This window comes from Scyliorhinus canicula, chromosome 21, assembly GCF_902713615.1.
Source record: "Scyliorhinus canicula chromosome 21, sScyCan1.1, whole genome shotgun sequence".
Lineage (NCBI taxonomy): Eukaryota > Metazoa > Chordata > Chondrichthyes > Carcharhiniformes > Scyliorhinidae > Scyliorhinus > Scyliorhinus canicula.
In genome coordinates, this window is record NC_052166.1 from 27,221,339 (window position 1) to 27,239,468 (window position 18,130).

General features: G+C 46.6%; 1 protein-coding gene across 4 annotated transcripts in view; it reads left to right on the top strand.

Annotated features, from left to right (window-relative positions):
- Positions 1-6,950: 6,950 nt before the first annotated feature.
- Positions 6,951-18,130, top strand: part of brinp1 (bone morphogenetic protein/retinoic acid inducible neural-specific 1) — a 405,294-nt gene continuing 394,114 nt past the window's right edge. For 2 of the 4 annotated variants that reach the window (XM_038782650.1, XM_038782649.1), the window contains exon 1: positions 6,951-7,405. The gene's annotated coding sequence lies outside the window, so the exon portion shown is untranslated. Of the gene's footprint in view, positions 7,406-9,535; positions 9,763-11,721; positions 11,908-18,130 lie in introns of those variants that run through there. The other 2 variants (XM_038782646.1, XM_038782647.1) reach the window with 2 other exon arrangements.

An 18,130-nucleotide genomic window follows, 5' to 3' on the forward strand; every position in this document is an offset into this window, starting at 1 on the left:
ATTCTTTGCATTCGCTGGCAAGATCTAACAATTGTTGCCCATTCCTAATTGCCCCTGAACTGAATAGCTTGCTAGGCATAAGGCAGTTAAAAATCCACCAAATTGGAGAGGGTCAGGAGTCACTTGTGGGCCAGGCCAAGTAACGATGGTAGATTTCCTTCCTCAAAGGGCATCTGTGAATCAGGTGGACTGTTCTTACAACAGTCAATAATAGTTTTAGGGTCACCATTACTGAGGCTGGTTTTCAATTCCAGATTTTGTTCATTGAATTTAAATTGCACCATCTGCTAAATTGGGATTTGAACCTATGTCCCCAGAGCATTCGACCCGGCTTCTGGATTGTTGATGCAGTTGTCGATTCCTGGTTAATTTGCTGTCAGTCTAGATTCAATAAAATCTGAGATGGATTTGCAGGTATCATATCATTTAATAATAACTAACTTGCAAGGCTGACTCAATCCATAGGACCTCAGGACACACACACTGTCTTCTGAGAGCCCAGAATAAAGAGAGACAGAATACAAAGAAGCGACATTCCAACTTACCCACTCCGCCCCCCCCCTTATTTTTTTATGCTTTAAGGAGAATAATCTCAGCTCCCCCAGTCTCTCACATAACTCACATAATAAAGTTTCTTGTCCTTGGTAACATCCGGTCAACCCTCTCTGCACCCTCTCCCAGGCCTTGACATCCTTCCTAAAGTGCGCAGAATTGTAAACAAATTTCCAGCTGAGGCTTAACCAGCGGTTGTAAAGGTTTAAAATGAATAACTCACTTTGTATCCAATGTCTATATTTATAATGTACCTGATACACTTTCTGAACCGCCTTATCAACTTTCCTTAGGGCTTATGATTATTCCCTAGGTGCTTCAGCTCCTGTAGACCTGTCACATTAGTGCCACTTTTCTTACACTGCCTCTTCATATTGACACTACCATCTAGAAGGGCAAGGGCAGTAGCTAACTGGGAACACCACCGCCTGGATGTTCCCCTCCAAGTCACTCACCATCCTGACTTGGAACTATATCACCATTCCTTCACTGTCACTGGGTCAAAATACTGAAATGTTCTCCCTTACAGCATTGAGAGTGTACCTACACCTCAGGGACGGCAGCAGTTCAACAAGGCAGCTCACTGCCACCTTCTCAAGGGCACATAGGGGTGGGCAATAAATGTTGGCCGAACCACTCCATAAAAAATTGATTTTAAACTTCCAACTTGAATATCACTTCACACTTATTGGCATTGAATTGCATCTGCAATGGGTCTGCCCATTTCTCCAGTTTCCCTATGTCGTCCTGAAGTCTGCTGCTAACTTGTTTATTGTTTACTATGTTGCTAAATGTTGTTATCTCCAATAGTCAAAACTATACTCGCTACACATGGCATGTAATCCTGGGAAACCCCCATTACATATTTCCCTCCAATCAGAAAATAAAATCCATTCACAATTTCTCTTCTCCCCATCTCTTAGCCAAATGCAAAGTTTTTGCCATTCATTTGTTACCATGTTCTCTCATGAACAAATCTCTCATGTGGTATTTTATCAAATTCCTTTGTATTGTCTATTTATGTAACATCAACCGTCTTCATTAATTCTCAAAAAGAAACTCAATCAAGTTTGTCAAGCATTATCTGGCTTTACGAAATCTATGCTGGCTATCCTTCATTAAACTCATATTTCTCCAAGTGAGGATTAATTTTGTATTTGTAGCTTTTCCACCACTAAAGTTAAACAGGTTAGCCTATAGTTACAAGGTTTATCCCTCATCAATTTTTAAACAGGGATGCAACACTTGCAATCCTCTGTCACCAGTCCCCTATCCAAGGAGGGCTGAGAGATTGAGATCAGATGTTCAGCAATCCCTACCCTAGCTTCCCTCTGTAATCTAGGATATATCCCATTTGGACTGACTACTCTTTAGTACCTCCTTTCTACCTATTTTTTATCTTGTCCAATATCTCCGCTCCTCCTACTTGACTGCAGCATTAACTTCACAGGTGCAAAGTACTCATGGTGTAAGTCATCCATGTCCTGTGCCACTAAAAGATTGTCATTGTTGTCCCTAATTGACCTGCCACTCCTTTAAACTGACTTTTCTTTTTATTGATCTATCAGCATTTCTTTGCTTTTTCATATTACCGACTCAACTTTCCGCATATTCTATCTTTATCTGTCTTATATTGATTTTTCATCAATTTCCCCCTTCATTCTCTATGTTCTGCCTGGTTCAGGACTGAATTCTTTACCTGACATTTTCTGTTTTATTTCAACAACTTTTTAATTTGTCATCAAGAAAGCTCTGGTTTTGGCTCTGCCGTTTCTCCTCCTTGTGGTAATGTGCTTGGTTTGTACATTTCCCAATCTTGAAACCGGCCATTGCTCAATTCTGGTTTTCCTGTTCAAACTTTAAATCCACTCCATTGCTGCAAAATGCCTTCATAAATTGGCTTTCTGTTAGAAGACTATTTTCCCTTTTGTTTTTTTCTTTGATCCTTTCCAAAATTGCTGTCAATTTCATTATGATCACTATCATCAAGATGCTCCCCCACTACAACCCACTCCATTTGTCCTGATTCATCCCCCAAACAGGATCCAGCACTGCTTATTGGGCTAAAAACATACTGATTAAGAAGAAGAATCCTGTGGACACCTTAGGAATTCTTCGTGTCCCCAATATCTATCAAGTCAACATTGTGATATGCTGTATTATTTCTCCATTTCTCTGAAATTTGGCGATATTTTGTTCTCAATGTTTTTTTTCATTCATTCATAGAATTTACAGTGCAGAAGGAGGCCATTCAACCCATCGAGTCTGCACCAGCTCTTGGAAAGAGCACCCTACCCAAGGTCAACACCTCCACCCTATCCCCATAACCCAGTAACCCCACCCAACACTAAGGGCAATTTTGGACTTAAGGGCAATTTATCATGGCCAATCCACCTAACCTGCACATCTTTGGACTGTGGGAGGAAACTGGAGCACCCGGAGGAAACCCACATACACACGGGGAGGATGTGCAGACTCCGGACAGACAGTGACCCAAGCCGGAATCAAACCTGGGACCCTAGAGCTGTGAAGCAATTGTGCTATCCACAATGCTACCGTGCTGCCCAAATTTTTTTCTTAATTTTTTCTTTTTTTCAAATACTGTCAAATCTTTATTCTTGACGCTTTGGTACATTCAATTTTTTTTTTAGTCTAAAATTAGTGAGTGAAAAGTGTCCCAATTTAAAAAGAAGCACACAAACTTCGATCTCTTCTTTAGAACGTATTTACAATAGAAATTACAATATAATACAAGTGTCAAACTTAGAATATGACATCAAGGTTCCGTGAAACATTGAACCTCTCCCGATTCTGGTTCTGGTGTTTGTAGGCTTATAGTAAGCAATGTCACCATAGCCCCAGGTACCCATAGGCTGCTTTCCCCTTGGGGGGAGGGCTGACTGGTGGTGATTTAAACTGAGGATCACCACTCTCTAATCAGGTGAAGGGGCAAGGTTGAGAAGGCGGGGCCATCATGAATAACCTCAGCTGGGACAGAAATTGAACCCAGGCTATTGGGTTCGCTCTGCATCATGAACCAGGCCCAGCCAACTGAGAAAACTGGCCTCCTATAGGTCTACATTCAGTAATGTATCAGCTCCCCTCCTGCTCCTTAGCTCGAACCAAATGGATTCTGGTTTTGAACCAACAATTCTCATTTATTGTATGGAATTTGCCACAATGTAGAAATGGCTTCCCAATATGTGGGAATGAAAGTAGTCCAGAATGTTGTGTGAAACCAAAAACAAGACAGTGACCAATGGCAGATCTATAAGTAAGGCACACTGTGCTACAGTATAAGCGAGAGGTGCATTATCAGTGTGGTATTTTGTTTATGTAACAACTTTTAAGAGGAGGGTCTGTCTGCCCATCTGGACGTTAGATAAGGCTAGTATCATTGTAAGGGCAGGAAGTTGGCACAGTGAGATGGCCAACTCCATCTCTCAATGGACAGCCCTGGATTAAACCCATCACCTCCATGGCCCTGTGAGATCTTACCCTTCCCACAAGGCTGTGTTTTAATACAAAAACAGATGGAGAATTCCGGCCAAAGTTTTCTTCCTCATCTTTCTCGTCTGTCTTCAATCTTTGGCACAGTTGAGCACATCAGTCTCCTCCAATGCCTCTCCATCCATTGTTTGGCCTGGTTTCATTCTTATCTATCTAGCCAGAGAATGACTTGCAACATGGTTGTAAAAAAGCAAATGACTGCCGATGCTGGAATCTGACACAAAAACAGAAAATGCTGGACAATCGCAGCAGACCTGACAGCATCTGTGGAGAGAGAACTGGGTCCATTTCTGGGTGACCCTGTCAAAGTTGGAGAGAACTGGAAATAGGATGAGACTATTCTCCGTTTTTGTTTCAGATTCCAGCATCCGCCTTATTTTGCTTTTATCTTGCGCTTTAATGATACTGGCAGGTTGGAGCTGTTCCGACGGATTGTGCGTGAGAGCTGCTGTGTGGAATGTAATCCCCACCCAGTGCTCTCAAATTCGAAAGGAGAAGAATTGTTTCTCTGCTCCACGGCGTGGTTTGACCAGTCAGTTGTACCTTACGGTCCCCCGTACAGTTCCCAGCACCTCCTGCTGCACTTGCACTAAAGTGTGTTCTTCAATGGACAGGACTTTTCAATGCATTTATTTGTCGCCGAGTAAAACAATGCAACTTCGAATAGAATTGATCAGAACGCCGTGAATGTGATCTTTTATTAAACTGTAGCAATTACATCTCGTGTCTGTGAAAGGGAGGGAGGGGGATCTGGGCCATTCAGTATCTCACACAGCTAGATCTCGTCTGGGAGAAAGATCAGGGTAAAAGAGCAAGCTGTATGCAAACAGATCCAGAAAGGAGCAACGTTGAACTTCTGCTGTGTGCATGCACAGGTATTCCGGCTGCTGTGAGCAGAATGCAATTGCAAGGCGGCCCGAGCTTAATGAAAACATCAAGGCACATGCCTGTTTTTTGTGTGTGTGTGTGCAAAGCTAGCTATGTCAATTTCCCACTCGTGACACAAGTTCACGAGCAAGTGTCGACAGGACGTTACACGGGGGCGACGATCTTAAAAAAGTGTTTATTTTCAAAGAATGTGGATGCAAGTCGTTCAACGCAAGGGTAGAGTCGTCTCCCCGCGTCTGTGAACGCCTCTCGGTTGAATGAAGCTTGGGCTCGAGCTCCCAGCAGCGATTCGAGTGCTTCCAGCCCCCGGGGAGAGTAGGGCGGGTGCGGTGGAGGAGGGGCTCACACCCCCCCCCCCCCCCCCCCCGCTGCCTGCAAAGTCGCAGCTTACAGAAACAGAGGGACATCTCTGGGCTCGGCCCGGTTCGCTGTACTGACTGTCCCTCAATGACTGAAATGGACAGGGGGTTGAATTGGCAGCTTGAACTGTGTGCAGAGCAATCCCAGAGCTTTATAAGGATGGGTTGGGTTGGGGGGGGGGGGGGGGGGTCACACACCTACACTTCCTGAAAAGGGTTTTTCCAATGGAAAAAGCAACCTCAACTACGGGTCACCTTTTAAAAAAAATTGGCAGCACGGTAGCATGGTGGTTAGCATCAATGCTTCACAGCTCCAGGGTCCCAGGTTCGATTCCCGGCTGGGTCACTGTCTGTGTGGAGTCTGCACGTCCTCCCCGTGTGTGCGTGGGTTTCCTCCGGGTGCTCCGGTTTCCTCCCACAGTCCAAAGATGTGCGGGTTAGGTGGATTGGCCAGACTAAATTGCCCATAGTGTCCTAAAAAATAAGTTTAATGGGGGTTGTTGGGTTACAGGTATAGGGTGGATACGTGGGCTTGAGTAGGGTGATCATTGCTCGGCACAACATCGAGGGCCGAAGGGCCTGTTCTGTGCTGTACTGTTCTAATTCCGCCACCTTTTGTTGTGGGGGAGGCAACAATGGGAATTTCCTCTCGAGGTTTATTCTTGCAGCACAGGGGAGGGAGGGGAGGGCTGATGTTTTGGAAAAGGGGACATTCGAAGCTCAAGTCTTTCACACACACACAGACTGACCTTTGCTTCAATCCTTCCCCCTCCCCAGTTGTCCTGCTCAAGTTTCTGCTCTTCCTGATCCTGCTTCCACACTTGTCCCCGTCGCCCTTTCTGCCATCGATTTGCTGATCTCCTCCTGACCGCTTTCACCCCTCTCCCCGCATCGCTTCCACTTTCAGACAATTGATCCAAATTTCAACCTCTCGCTGGCGTTTCTCGGCGATGTTTTTATTTTGCTTTGGAATTTCGCAGAGAGAGCCCCCGAATCCCAACTCTACCCCCCCCCCCCCCCGCCACTCTCACCTTGACTGCTTTCTCTCCCCATCCTCCTCCTCCCTCTCCATCCACACCGCTTCTTTCCCTTCGCCCTTGCAACCGCACGCACTCCCGTCTTCCCCACCAGTTAAAAAATCTAAACCAAACCCCCTCTGATTTTTTTTTTTTTGCAAACCCTCCAATCGTGCTGTCTCTTCCTGTTTCCTCTGCCCTTACCTCTTTACTTTCACACTCTCTCTCTCTCCCTCCCTTTCTCTTACCCCGGGCGCTCCCCGGATTTGAACCCCTCCGGCCAGGTGGAAAAAGAAATGCGAATTGGGTCTGGCACAGCTCACTGGCTGACCCCCTGAGCCCTGCCTTGCTGCCAATCAGCCCGGCTGCCAGCTCCTGTATTGGCAAACGCCCCCTCCCTCCCTCCGCACGAAACCTCTCCGCCTTTTCTCTCCACCCCCTTTTTCTCCTTCTCCCCATCCGCTCCCAAGACTTTGACTTGAAATCTCCTTTGCTCCTTCAGTCTATCAATTGCTCCCCCCCCCCCCCTTCTCTGGCTCCTTGTTCTCATTCAGCCCATCTTCAGTACAGTGTAATTCCCCCCTCCTCCTCTCCCTCCCTCCCTCTCTCCAACACCAGCTACTTTCTCATTCACTATAGATCTCCTTACAGGCTCAGACCCAATCCCAGCAGCCACCCCCCTCTCCTTCTCAACCAGTCCGTCCACAGTCCTGACCATGTTGTTGCCGCAGACGCTGTTCTTGCCGCTGCTTCACTCTGCGGCCGGTCGGTAACGGACGTTTCCTGTCTTTTAAAAAAAAAATATTTATTGAACCAAGCACTCCTCCTCCTCCCTCCCTCCTTCCTTCTCTCTCTCTCCTTCCCCCCTCTCTCTCTTTCTCCCTCTCCCTCCATCCAAATCCCTCCAAGCCCACCTCGAGTCTTGTCACTCCGGCATGAAAAGAAGAGATCTCTCTCTCTCCTCATCGAGCCCGCAAAGTGCCCACAGCCGGAGCTGGGTCCGCGGTAACTTTGTGCCGAGCGGCAGCCTTCAGCCCAGATCTGCCCGCAGCTGAGCCGCCGAGGAGAACCGTCACTAAGGTGAGGGAGAGAGTGTGTGGTGCTGGAGAGGGAGGGGGGGGGGGGGGGTGTGCAGATATTTAACATGACCTGTGTGGATTGTGCTGGATAAATATTTTGACGGGGGTGGTGGGGGGGTCAGTCCCGGGGATTGAGAACAGACGGATGCTTCAGCTAAAAAAACTGTGTTGACATGTCTCTCTGTACTCCCTGCTGCCTTCAAGTCTTAATGCATAGTTGGATTTCAGGGAGGGTATGGTGGAGCTATGGTCTGCCAGGATAGCACCAAAGTGTGTGCGTGTGTGTGTGGAGGGGGGGGGGGGGGGTGGAAGTGTGTGTTTGTGATGTGTGTTTGTGTAAATACATCCCCAGATCCTCTGATACATGTCCTACCTGAAATACATTATCTCTGTCTCTCTCTCCTCCCCCCCCCCCCCCCCCCCCCCACACACACACACTGTGTGTGTGTTGCTGCATATTTCGGACCGACCCTGGTGCATTTGTGTTTGATGTTGGATGTCAAGGTGTGAAGGGTGGCCAAGGGTTGGGTGTGTGAGAGAAACCTGCTGTAAGCATGAGGAGGAAGAACAGTGAGCATGGAGGGGCCGGTGCAGAGAAGAACCTGCAGAGGCAAATGCATACTGTACAGATGGCAAAATGCAACCGCGGTTAATGGGGATTTAAAATCTGTGTGTGTGTTGGGGGGGGGGTCAACGATATTTGAACCGTCCCCTCGACTTGCTTGCGTAAACTCCACGATCGATTAAGAGCTGTTCATTATTTTCTGCAAGGATTGCAGTTCAGTGGGAAGTTCTGCTACTTAATCTTTTTCTGCTATCGTTTTCATTAATCTGCTGGAAGTTTGAAGGAGAGTAGCCTGTTTTGACGACGCAGATTGTGTGTGTGTTTTTGTTAGTTTCTTTAAAAAAAAATAATGGGCATCTGGTTGAGATATTCTGCAGTCACACACTTTTCGTGGTGGCCAGAGCTACGGGGGTCTTTTATTTTGTACGCATCTGAGATTCCTTTTAAAGTTTTCTGGAATGCATGCATGCAACGGTACAAGAAAAGGGGACAGGGTTCTGCAGAGAGGTGGTGCCTTTCCCCCGCTAGGTGGAGCCCTGACTCTATCCAAGCCACCCTGTTTGAGTGCATTGGGCTGTTGCAGCAGACGAACAAGTCAATGTCTATTTAAATGACAAACTCTTTTCTTTAAAAGAACGCACCTCTAGTTTATTCTGTTGGACTCGTCGTGTGAAAGCAAGGATTTATCCCGGCAACAGTTCTGTATGACGGCCGATGATGTGGACACATTTAGCTCTGTGTGTGTGCGTCAGGATTTTAAAAAAGTTAATTATTGAATGGATGGATATGTAACCACCTATCAACCCCCCCCCCCCCCCCAACACACCCACCCACATATACACACACAACAGCTGCCGTGCACAGACGTGACTGAACAAAACTGATCAATTTGGAGGAGATTGAATTATTAGGAGGGTTGATGTTGCTCAGATTGAATTGTTACCCCAGGGGTGAATGCTGGTCTAGCCTATTCTACTCAGTATTCCCCCCTGCCCGGGCACACACACACACACACACACACTTTGCCACATTCACTCGAGTGACCATTGCAAAAAAAATAAAACCCCAACGTTTGACATCCAGCGCCAACCTGGAGGAGATGTTCCACCTGCTTCTTCCCTGGCTGGTAGCCTGTGAACTGAAGTAGTCCTGTCTCCCACTCAAAGCCCACTTCATAGAATTTACAGTGCAGAAGGAGGCCAATCAGCCCATCGAGTCTGCACCGGCTCTTGGAAAGAGCCCCCCGACCCAAGGACTGGGTTCTGCCCCTCATTACTTTGGGGTTACGGATGGGGGAGGCGAGCAGGACGCCCATGTGAGATGTATCACACCCCAGGGTCTGTGCTGGGCACCGTCCCCTCCTGGTCCAATTTGTAATCAGCACGCAGTTGATCTGCCTGGGTCTGTGTGGGCTGACTTCAGCTTCTGCCTTAGACCCATGTATCTGAAGAGGGGAGGGGGGCCGGCTGGGACGGCGCTTCGAGGTGTTTGGGTTTCATCCCGACTTGAAATGCAGTTGTTGTGAACCGCGACCCCCGCCCCCATTCAATAAAATGTCTGGCAGCACTTCACCAACGGCGGCTGACCAAGGTGTGTGCTTTCACAGCAGCTGTAAAGTTTCGCTCGTCTTCTGAATAGATCGAGAGAAAAGGGCGAAGAAGAATAAAATTTGCAACATCCCGTCCTCCAATCCTCCTGCTCTTGGTCGATTTCACCCTCCGGTTCTTTCACCTTATGTCAGTTCCAGGACGCGCGCCAACCGGGCTGCGGAAGCTAGCGTTGGGACACTGGAGGTGGGTCTGATACCGTTTCACGTGTGGGTAGGTGGGCGATGGACTGTGGATGCAAAGCTGGGTTTATCCCCCCTCCCCCCACGGGAACTTTTGGTGCAGGCCTTGCCGAAGATCTGCTTTTTGCCTCCCCTACTCTTTGCAGGGGGGCACAGGGCTTGAGGGCAGTGATGTGTGCCAGTCAGAGATAGGGCTGGCGGTGCAGGGGCAAGCAGAGCAAACAGCCGCGGGTATTTACTCAGGTAGCAGCTGCTCAATGTGGCTGCTGCAGATAGTCTTGGAAAATAAATTCCTTTCTTTCCACTCTCAATTAATAACCCGAGTGGGCATTCAGTTGTGAGTTCACTCCCAACAGTTTAAATCCTAGCTGGCTGATTGTCCGATTGTTTAGTATTTTTTTTCAAAGTGGATGACATAAGCTTACAGTGCCCCCCCCACCCCCCACCCAATCCACATCTCTCATCAAATTATTCCCTTAGTAATTTAAACAGAAGTCTTATTGAAGATCACTGTGACCTTTAGAACATAGAACATAGAACAGTACAGCACAGAACAGGCCCTTCGGCCCTCAATGTTGTGCCGAGCCATGATCACCCCACTTAAACCCACGTAACCCGCAACCCAACAATCCCCCCATTAACCTTACACTACGGGCAATTTAGCATGGCCAATCCACCTAACCCGCACATCTTTGGACTGTGGGAGGAAACCGGAGCACCCGGAGGAAACCCACGTACACACGGGGAGGACGTGCAGACTCCACACAGACAGTGACCCAGCCGGGAATCGAACCTGGGACCCTGGAGCTGTGAAGCATTGATGCTAACCACCATGCTACCGTGAGGCCCCTTTGTTTCTCATTTCCCCATGTCTGTCCGTTTATATGTGTATGTGTTTGTGTGTGTCTGTGTTTGTATGTGTGTGTGTCTGTGTTTGTATGTGTGTGTCTGTGTGTGTATGTGTGTGTGTGTCTGTGTACTTGTGTGTGTTTGTCTGTATGTGTGTCTGTGTTTGTGTGTGTGTTTGTGTTTGTGTCTGTAAGTGTGTGTTTGTGCCTATGAATGTGTTTGTGTGTGTCGGTGTTTGTGTCTGTGTATGTGTTGCGTGTGTGTTTGTGTGTCGGTGTTTGTGTCTGTCTATGTGTTGTGTGTGTGTGTTTGTCTGTGCCTGTGCATGTGTTTGTGTATATATGTGTGTGTGTTTGTGCCTGTGTATGTGTTTGTGTGTGTCGGTGTTTGTGTGTGTGTGTGTGTGTCGGTGTCTGTGTATGTGTTGCGTGTGTGTGTCTGTATGTATGTGTTTGTGCCTGTGTATGTGTTTGTGTGTGTGTCGGTGTTTGTGTGTGAATGTGTGTGTGTCGGTGTTTGTGTATGCGTTTCATTGTGTGTGCCTGCGTGTGTGTTTGAGTGGCTCCATGCATTTGGATTGGCACTGTTGAAGAGCTCGGAAGGCTCCTGGCACTCAGCGGCTCTGTGCCCACTGTGTGCCCACGCGGCTGAGAGCCGGGAGCGAGTGAGCTCTTCAACAGTGCGAATCGCAAAGCTGCATATTTGTACAACTGGCATCTTTCGGAAATGCCACAGAGCACGGTTCAAGCTGCCAAGTGCAAGATCAGAGCTGCAAGTCCTGCAGAGCTTCTGTGACATAATCAACGCCACAAAAAAGTGGTTTCTTTCTGATTATTCTGACTGGGAGAAGGAATACTCACAGGTCTATTTTAAACGTAAAGAGAAGTTTAATAAATAAGAGAAGGAATTTGTTTGCCCACTAGTAATACATGTTTCACAATTAGACATTTGGCTAGACCCATTTCTGTACAAAATGGATTGAATAGATTATTGCATAAGCTCTTGGCAATGTTAGGAGTTAAACCTAGAGCTCTTGCAAAAACGATGGTGTATAGATTCTTTGCCAACACAGGTGAAATGAAGATACCTGTTAGCTCAACATAGACATTAACCTGCTTATTGGAGCTGGGCTAACGTCTCTGATCTACAAAGGAGCTTCATGTGAATTAATGGATTTACGTTGACGTGCTGATGTCACACCTAGACTCTGGTGATAAGAACAGGTCTCTAAGAAAGGATGCCAAAATATCAGTAAATCTTCAAAAGTGGGATTGAAGGTCACGCCATTGTTTTTGCACTGGTGAGTCACCTCGTGCACCTCAAAGGAAATAACTAAGACTTGCCTCTTCCGATGCTTATTCTGTTCTACGTGTCTTTGACTGTAAATCCCTGTCATCCTCGGGATTGTAACTGAAGATGGCTGACTGGAGCATAGGAACAGATGTAGGCCACTCAGCCCCTCTTATATGTTCTACCCTTCAATTATTGGTCTGCATCTTAACTCCAACTCCCTGCCTGGTTCCGTGACCCATAATACCCTTACCTGACAAAAACATTTTGAAATTTTCGCCTCGACAACTTTTTTTGGCTTCACCTCAAAAGGTGCAGGAGAATTCCTGATTTTTACTGAAACAGTATTCAAATCTTTACCACCCTTTGCTTGAAGAAATGATTCTTGGCATCAACCCTGAACAAGTTGCTCTAAGTTTAAGGTTACAGCCCAGCCAAAGGATATAGCTTCACTCCAACTATCTTACCCAGTCCTTTAATCATCTTAAAACATCTCAAATAGATCATCCTTTGATCTTCTATAATCAGGGGAATGCATGCCCAGTCCGTCCTAATTAATTAACTCTTTTAACTCGAGTATTATTCTGATCAATCTCTGCAGTCCTCCAGATGGGGTCCAACCTGAGCTTTGTATAATATAAGGACAGCATAAAAGCAAAAGAAAAAGCATACAAAGTGGCGAGGATTAGTGGGAAGCCAGAGGATTGGGAATTCTTTTAAAACGAGCAGAGGACAACTAAAAAAGCAATAAGGGGAGAGAAGATGGAATATGAGTGCAAGCTAGCTAGTAATATAAAAGAAGATAGGAAGAGTTTTTCATAGAACATACAGTGCAGAAGGAGGCCATTCGGCCCATCAAGTCTGCACCGACCCACTTAAGCCTCACTTCCACACTACCCTGGTAACCCAACAACCCCTCCTAACCTTTTTGGTCACTAAGGCCAATCCACCTAACCTGCACGTTTTTGGACTGTGGGAGGAAACTGGAGCACCCGGCAGAAACCCACGCAGACACGGGGAGAACGTGCAGACTTCGCACAGTGACCCAAGTCGGGAATCGAACCTTGTACTCTGGCGCTGTGAAGCCACGGTGCTATCCACTTGTACTACCGTGCTGGTAAGAGAGAGGCAGAAAATAGACATTAGATCACAGGAAAATGTGGTTGGAGAAGTAATAATGGGAAACAAAGAAATGGCAGAGGAACTGAATAGTTACTTTGCATCAGTCTTCACAGTGGAAGACACCAGTGGGATGCCAGAGCTCCAGGAGAATCTGGGGGCAGAGGTGAGTGCAGTGGCCATCACTAAGGAAAAGGTTCTGGGGAAACTGAAAGGGCACAAGGTTAATAAATCACCTGGACCGGATGGACTACACTCCAGCATTCTAAAAGAGATAGCTGAGGAGATTGTGGAGGCTTGGTGGTGATTTTTCAGGAATCACTGGGAGGGGCCCAGAGGACTGGAAAAAGGTTAATGTAACACCACTGTTTAAGAAGGGAGGGTGGCAGAAGATGGGAAATTATAGGCCGGTTAGCCTGACTTTGGCCATTGGTAAGATTTTAGAGTCCATTTTTAAAGATGAGATCACTGAGTACTTGGAAACGCATGATAAAATAGGACTGAGACATCACGGCTTTGTCAAAGGGAGATCATATCTGAAAAATCTGTTAGAGTTCTTTGAGGAGATAACAAGGAAGTTAGACAAAGGAGAACCAGTGGATTTGATTTATTTAGATTTTCAGAAGGCCTTTGACAATGTTAAATAAGTGTTAAGGGTAAGATCCTGGCATGGATAGTGGATTGGCTGACTGGCAGAAAGCAGAGGGTGGGGATAAAGGGATATTTTTCAGGATGGCAGCTGGTGACTGGTGGTGTGCCTCAGGGGTCTGTGCTGTGACCACAACTTTTCACAATATACATTAATGATCTGGAAGAAGGAACTGAAGGCACTGTTGCTAAGTTTGCAGATGATACAAAGATCAGCAGAGAGACAGGTAGTATTGAGGAAGCAGGGACTGCAGAAGGATTTGGACAGGCTAGGAGAGTGGGCAATGAAATAGCAGATGAAATAGAATGTGAAAAAATGTGAGGTTATGCACTTTAGAAGGGGGAATGGAGGCATAGACTATTTTCTAAATGGGTAAATGCTTAGGAAATCAGAAACACAAAGGGATTTGGGAGTCCTTGTTCATGATTCTCTTAAGGTTAACATTCAGGTTCAGTCGGCAGTTAGGAAGGCAAATGCAATGTTAGCATTCATGTTGAGAGGGCTAGAATACAAGACCAGGGATGTACTTCTGAGGCTGTATAAGGCTCTGGTCAGACCCTATTTGGGGTATTGTTAGCAGTTTTAGGCCCCGTATCTAAGGAAGGAAGTGCTGGCATTGGAAAGGTCCAGAGGAGGTTGACAAGAATGATCCCTGGAATGAAGAGCTTATCATATGAGGAACGGTTGAGGACTCTGGGTCTGTACTCATTGGAGTTTAGAAGGATGAGGAGGGATCGTATTGAAACATAGGATACTGTAAGGCCTGGGTAGAGTGTATCTGGAGAGGATATTTCCACTTGTAGGAAAAACTAGAACCAGAGGACACAATCTCAGACAAAAGGGATGATCCTTTAAAACAGAGTTGAAAAGGATTTTCTTCAGCTGGGGGTGGTGAATCTGTGGAATTCTTTGCCGCAGAAGGCTGTGGAGGCCAAATCACTGAGTGTTTGAAGACAGAGATAGCTAGGTTCTTGATTAGCAAGCGGATCAGGGGTTATGGGGAGAATGCAGGAAAATGGGGATGAGAAAAATATCAACCATGATTGAATGGTGGAGCAGACTCAATGGGCCTAGTGGCCTAATTCTGCTCCTGTGTCTTATGGTCTTTTAATGCCCACCCCTGAATATCCGTGTCCTCTTGAGAGAAAGGCAAACCTTCCATTCGAAAGTCTGGTGTCAATACTTGCCGATCTGTTTCACATTTTAGAACTGCTAGTTAAAAGTCAGCTGGGGACAGTCATGTGTTCTGTCACCCTCCCCTGCCATTGACCTCCCATGTCATAATTTTATCCCGAGTTCGTAGTCCCATGGAAGATAACATGAGAAGTTGGTTTGAACAGTCATTTGAAAGCATAAAACAATTTCAAATCCCTCACCACTCCCTTTCACTGTCACTACCCATAGCCCCATGACCCTCTGAGATATTGGTGCTGCTCCAATTCTGGTCTGCTGCACATTCCCAGTTTTCATTGGTGGCCATGCCTCCGATTGCTTAGGCCCTAAGTTCTGAAACCCCATCGCAAAACCAATCTATCATTCTACCTCTCCCCTACTTTTCAGACACTAATTGAAAACCTACCTCTTTGACCAAGCTTTTGACTACTGGACCCTAATATTCACTCAGGTGGCTTGGTAACACTCCTGGGTAGTGTCTTGGGATGTTTATCCAGGTTAAAAATGTTACATGAATGTAAGCTGTAGTTGTTCCTGAAGGGAGTCCAGGTGTCTGCTCTTTAATTAGTTTTGGTTGGTCAAAAGGTGACATTGAGAGGACCTGGAACAGGTTGGATAATATAATATTGAGCAATGGCTGAGGTGTGAGGCAGAACGTCGATGTAGAAATGAACTTGAGCCTGATGAAAGTCATCTTTGCAACAAATTCATACATCAAAAAAAAGAAAAAAAAAGCACCCTTTCCTTTGACGAGGGTTCTGTGCAATGTCTTAAACGACAGAAAATAATATCAATATGCCTTTTGAATCTGCAATCATGATGAAGGCAATGAAAGTTCACTGCTTCTCCTGCCACAGATCCCTCTTATCGATAATTCCCATGAAATGACTCTGCCATTTGGAATTCCTTTAGTTTGATGAATGTTACCAAAGAGAAATGTTAGATGAAAATGCTGTTTCAAGGTTGGGAAAAATTGCAGTAATCAGGGCACTTTTTCTGCAGAGGATGTTCATCAGTTGGAATGTGCTTGAAGTCAGGACATTAGAGTCATTTAAAAAAAAATGCTATTAATTGCAGTTGGAAGATGGGAGATTTGGGTCGTAATTCTCCGGTTGCTGCGATTCACTTTTCCCGCCGGCAGCGGACCCCCGCCCGCGAGTTTCCCAGTGGGGATGGTTACAATGGAAAATCCCATTGACAAGCAGCGGGAGTATAGAATCCCGTCACCAACAAATGAAAAACAGATGGCCAGAAGGGTCGGATCATCCTGCCCTTGGTGTTTGCAGGGCCAGATCAAATGGGTTTGACGGACCTTCTTTGTCCTGGCAAAGAAGTGACCTGACAAAACAGTTTGTTGCATTTCCTAACCTTTTGCCTGATCTGCATTTTTTTAACCTCCACCAAAGATAATCTGAGGACCGTAAACCTATTTTCCCCCTTTTAAAACGTAAGCTACCAATTCCTAAACTGTTCAATGGCGCCAGAGGAGGAATATGCACCAAGTGACTGCTCGCTAGTTTGATCAGACAATTAAAAAGCCCACAAAAGTCAGTCCTCCGCCATCAGAAATTATTTTGTTATTCTACGTTCCCGTTGGTATATTCGAGGAGTCAGGGAAAATGAAACGTGTCAATGTGTATTAGTGTCAGTCACTGCAGAGTTGCAAGGAACAAGAGAGATTGACAAGCTGCAGCTTATATTCACCCCGATGTTGGCTTGGATGAGGCTATATTAATGAAGCTAGATGAATCAAGTCAGGGATTTTAAGCGAGAAGGTGATGGCTCAGCTTGATGGAACCCTTCATGATGATGGGAAGAATTTAATTGGCTCTCGGGAGGTGGGAATGGAGACTGGGGGATGTGGGGCAGGTTAAATGGTGGGGAGGCGCATCGAGACCCCTCCGCCCAATGTAGTCCCACTGCCCGGAAACTTTCTCAAAGTCAGGCTGCAAGGTGGGTGAGCGGCCCACTCCAAGGAGACAGCCAGCTGGTTTGCATAATCAAGGGTCCTGTTATGGGAGGCGGTGGAGTTGTGATATTATCACTTGACTAGTAAACCAGAGACCTAGAGTAATGCTCTGGGGACCCAGGTTCAAATCCCACCACTGCAGATGGTGAATCATGGAATCATAGAAGGAGGGCATTCCGCCCATCGAGTGTGCACTGACCCTTAGAACCCAGCCAAGCACACACCTCCATCCTGTCCCCGTAACCCAGGAACCCTACCCAACCTCCTTGGACACTAAGGGCAATTTTTAGCATGGCCAATCCACCTAACCTGCACATCTTTGAAATTTGAATTTAATAAAAACCTGGAATTAACAAAGTCTAATGAACCATTGTTGATTGTTGGAAAAACCCTGGTTCACTAATATCCTTTAGGGAAGGAAATCTGACCTTCTTACCTGCTCTGACCTACATGTGACTCCAGACCCACAGAAATGTGGTTGACTCCTAACTGTTAGGAATGTTAGCAATTAGGAAAGGGCAACAAACACTGGCACAGCCTCCATTAACAAATTAAAAATAATTAGGAGACATTTTACGAGCTCTCGGCGTGTGCGGAGGCCACCATCTTCATGAAGAAAGCCTCCCCTGTGGCCGTCATGGGGAGAAGGGGGAGGGGATAGAACATAGAACATACAGTGCAGAAGGAGGCCATTCGGCCTATCGAGTCACCACCGACCCACTTAAGCCCTCACTTTCACCCTATCCCCGTAACCCAATTACCTTTTCTAACCTTTTTGGACACTAAGGGCAATTTTGCATGTTCAATCCACCTACCCTGCACGTCTTTGGACTGTGGGAGCAAACCAGAGCACTCACAGGAAACCCACGCAGGCACGGGAAGAATGTGCAGACTCCGCACAGACAGTGACCCAGCGGGGAATCGAACTTCGGACCGTGGAGCTGTGTAGCCACAATGCTAACCTGGGACCTTGGTGCTGTGAAGCCACAATGCTAACCACTGTGCTACTGTGCTGCCCACTAGGAGCCAGAGACTTCATGGCACAAAGAGAGGGAAGTCTCAACAGCCCTACCAACCGCCCCCTCCCCTCCCCCCACCCGCAACCCACACCATTCGGTCCTTAATTGGATGGCAGGCTGACCAATTAGGAAGCCACCTGCGGTCCAATCACTGAACCAATCATGAAGGGGGCCCCAAAATCCAGGGTATAATCCAACACGATGAGGTAAATAGTGATTGACTGTTTTTCCTACCTGGGAAGATGGTGGGAGTGCAGGGGCAAAGATCAGTGCAAAAAACGATTGAAGGTGCAGTCTTGAACAA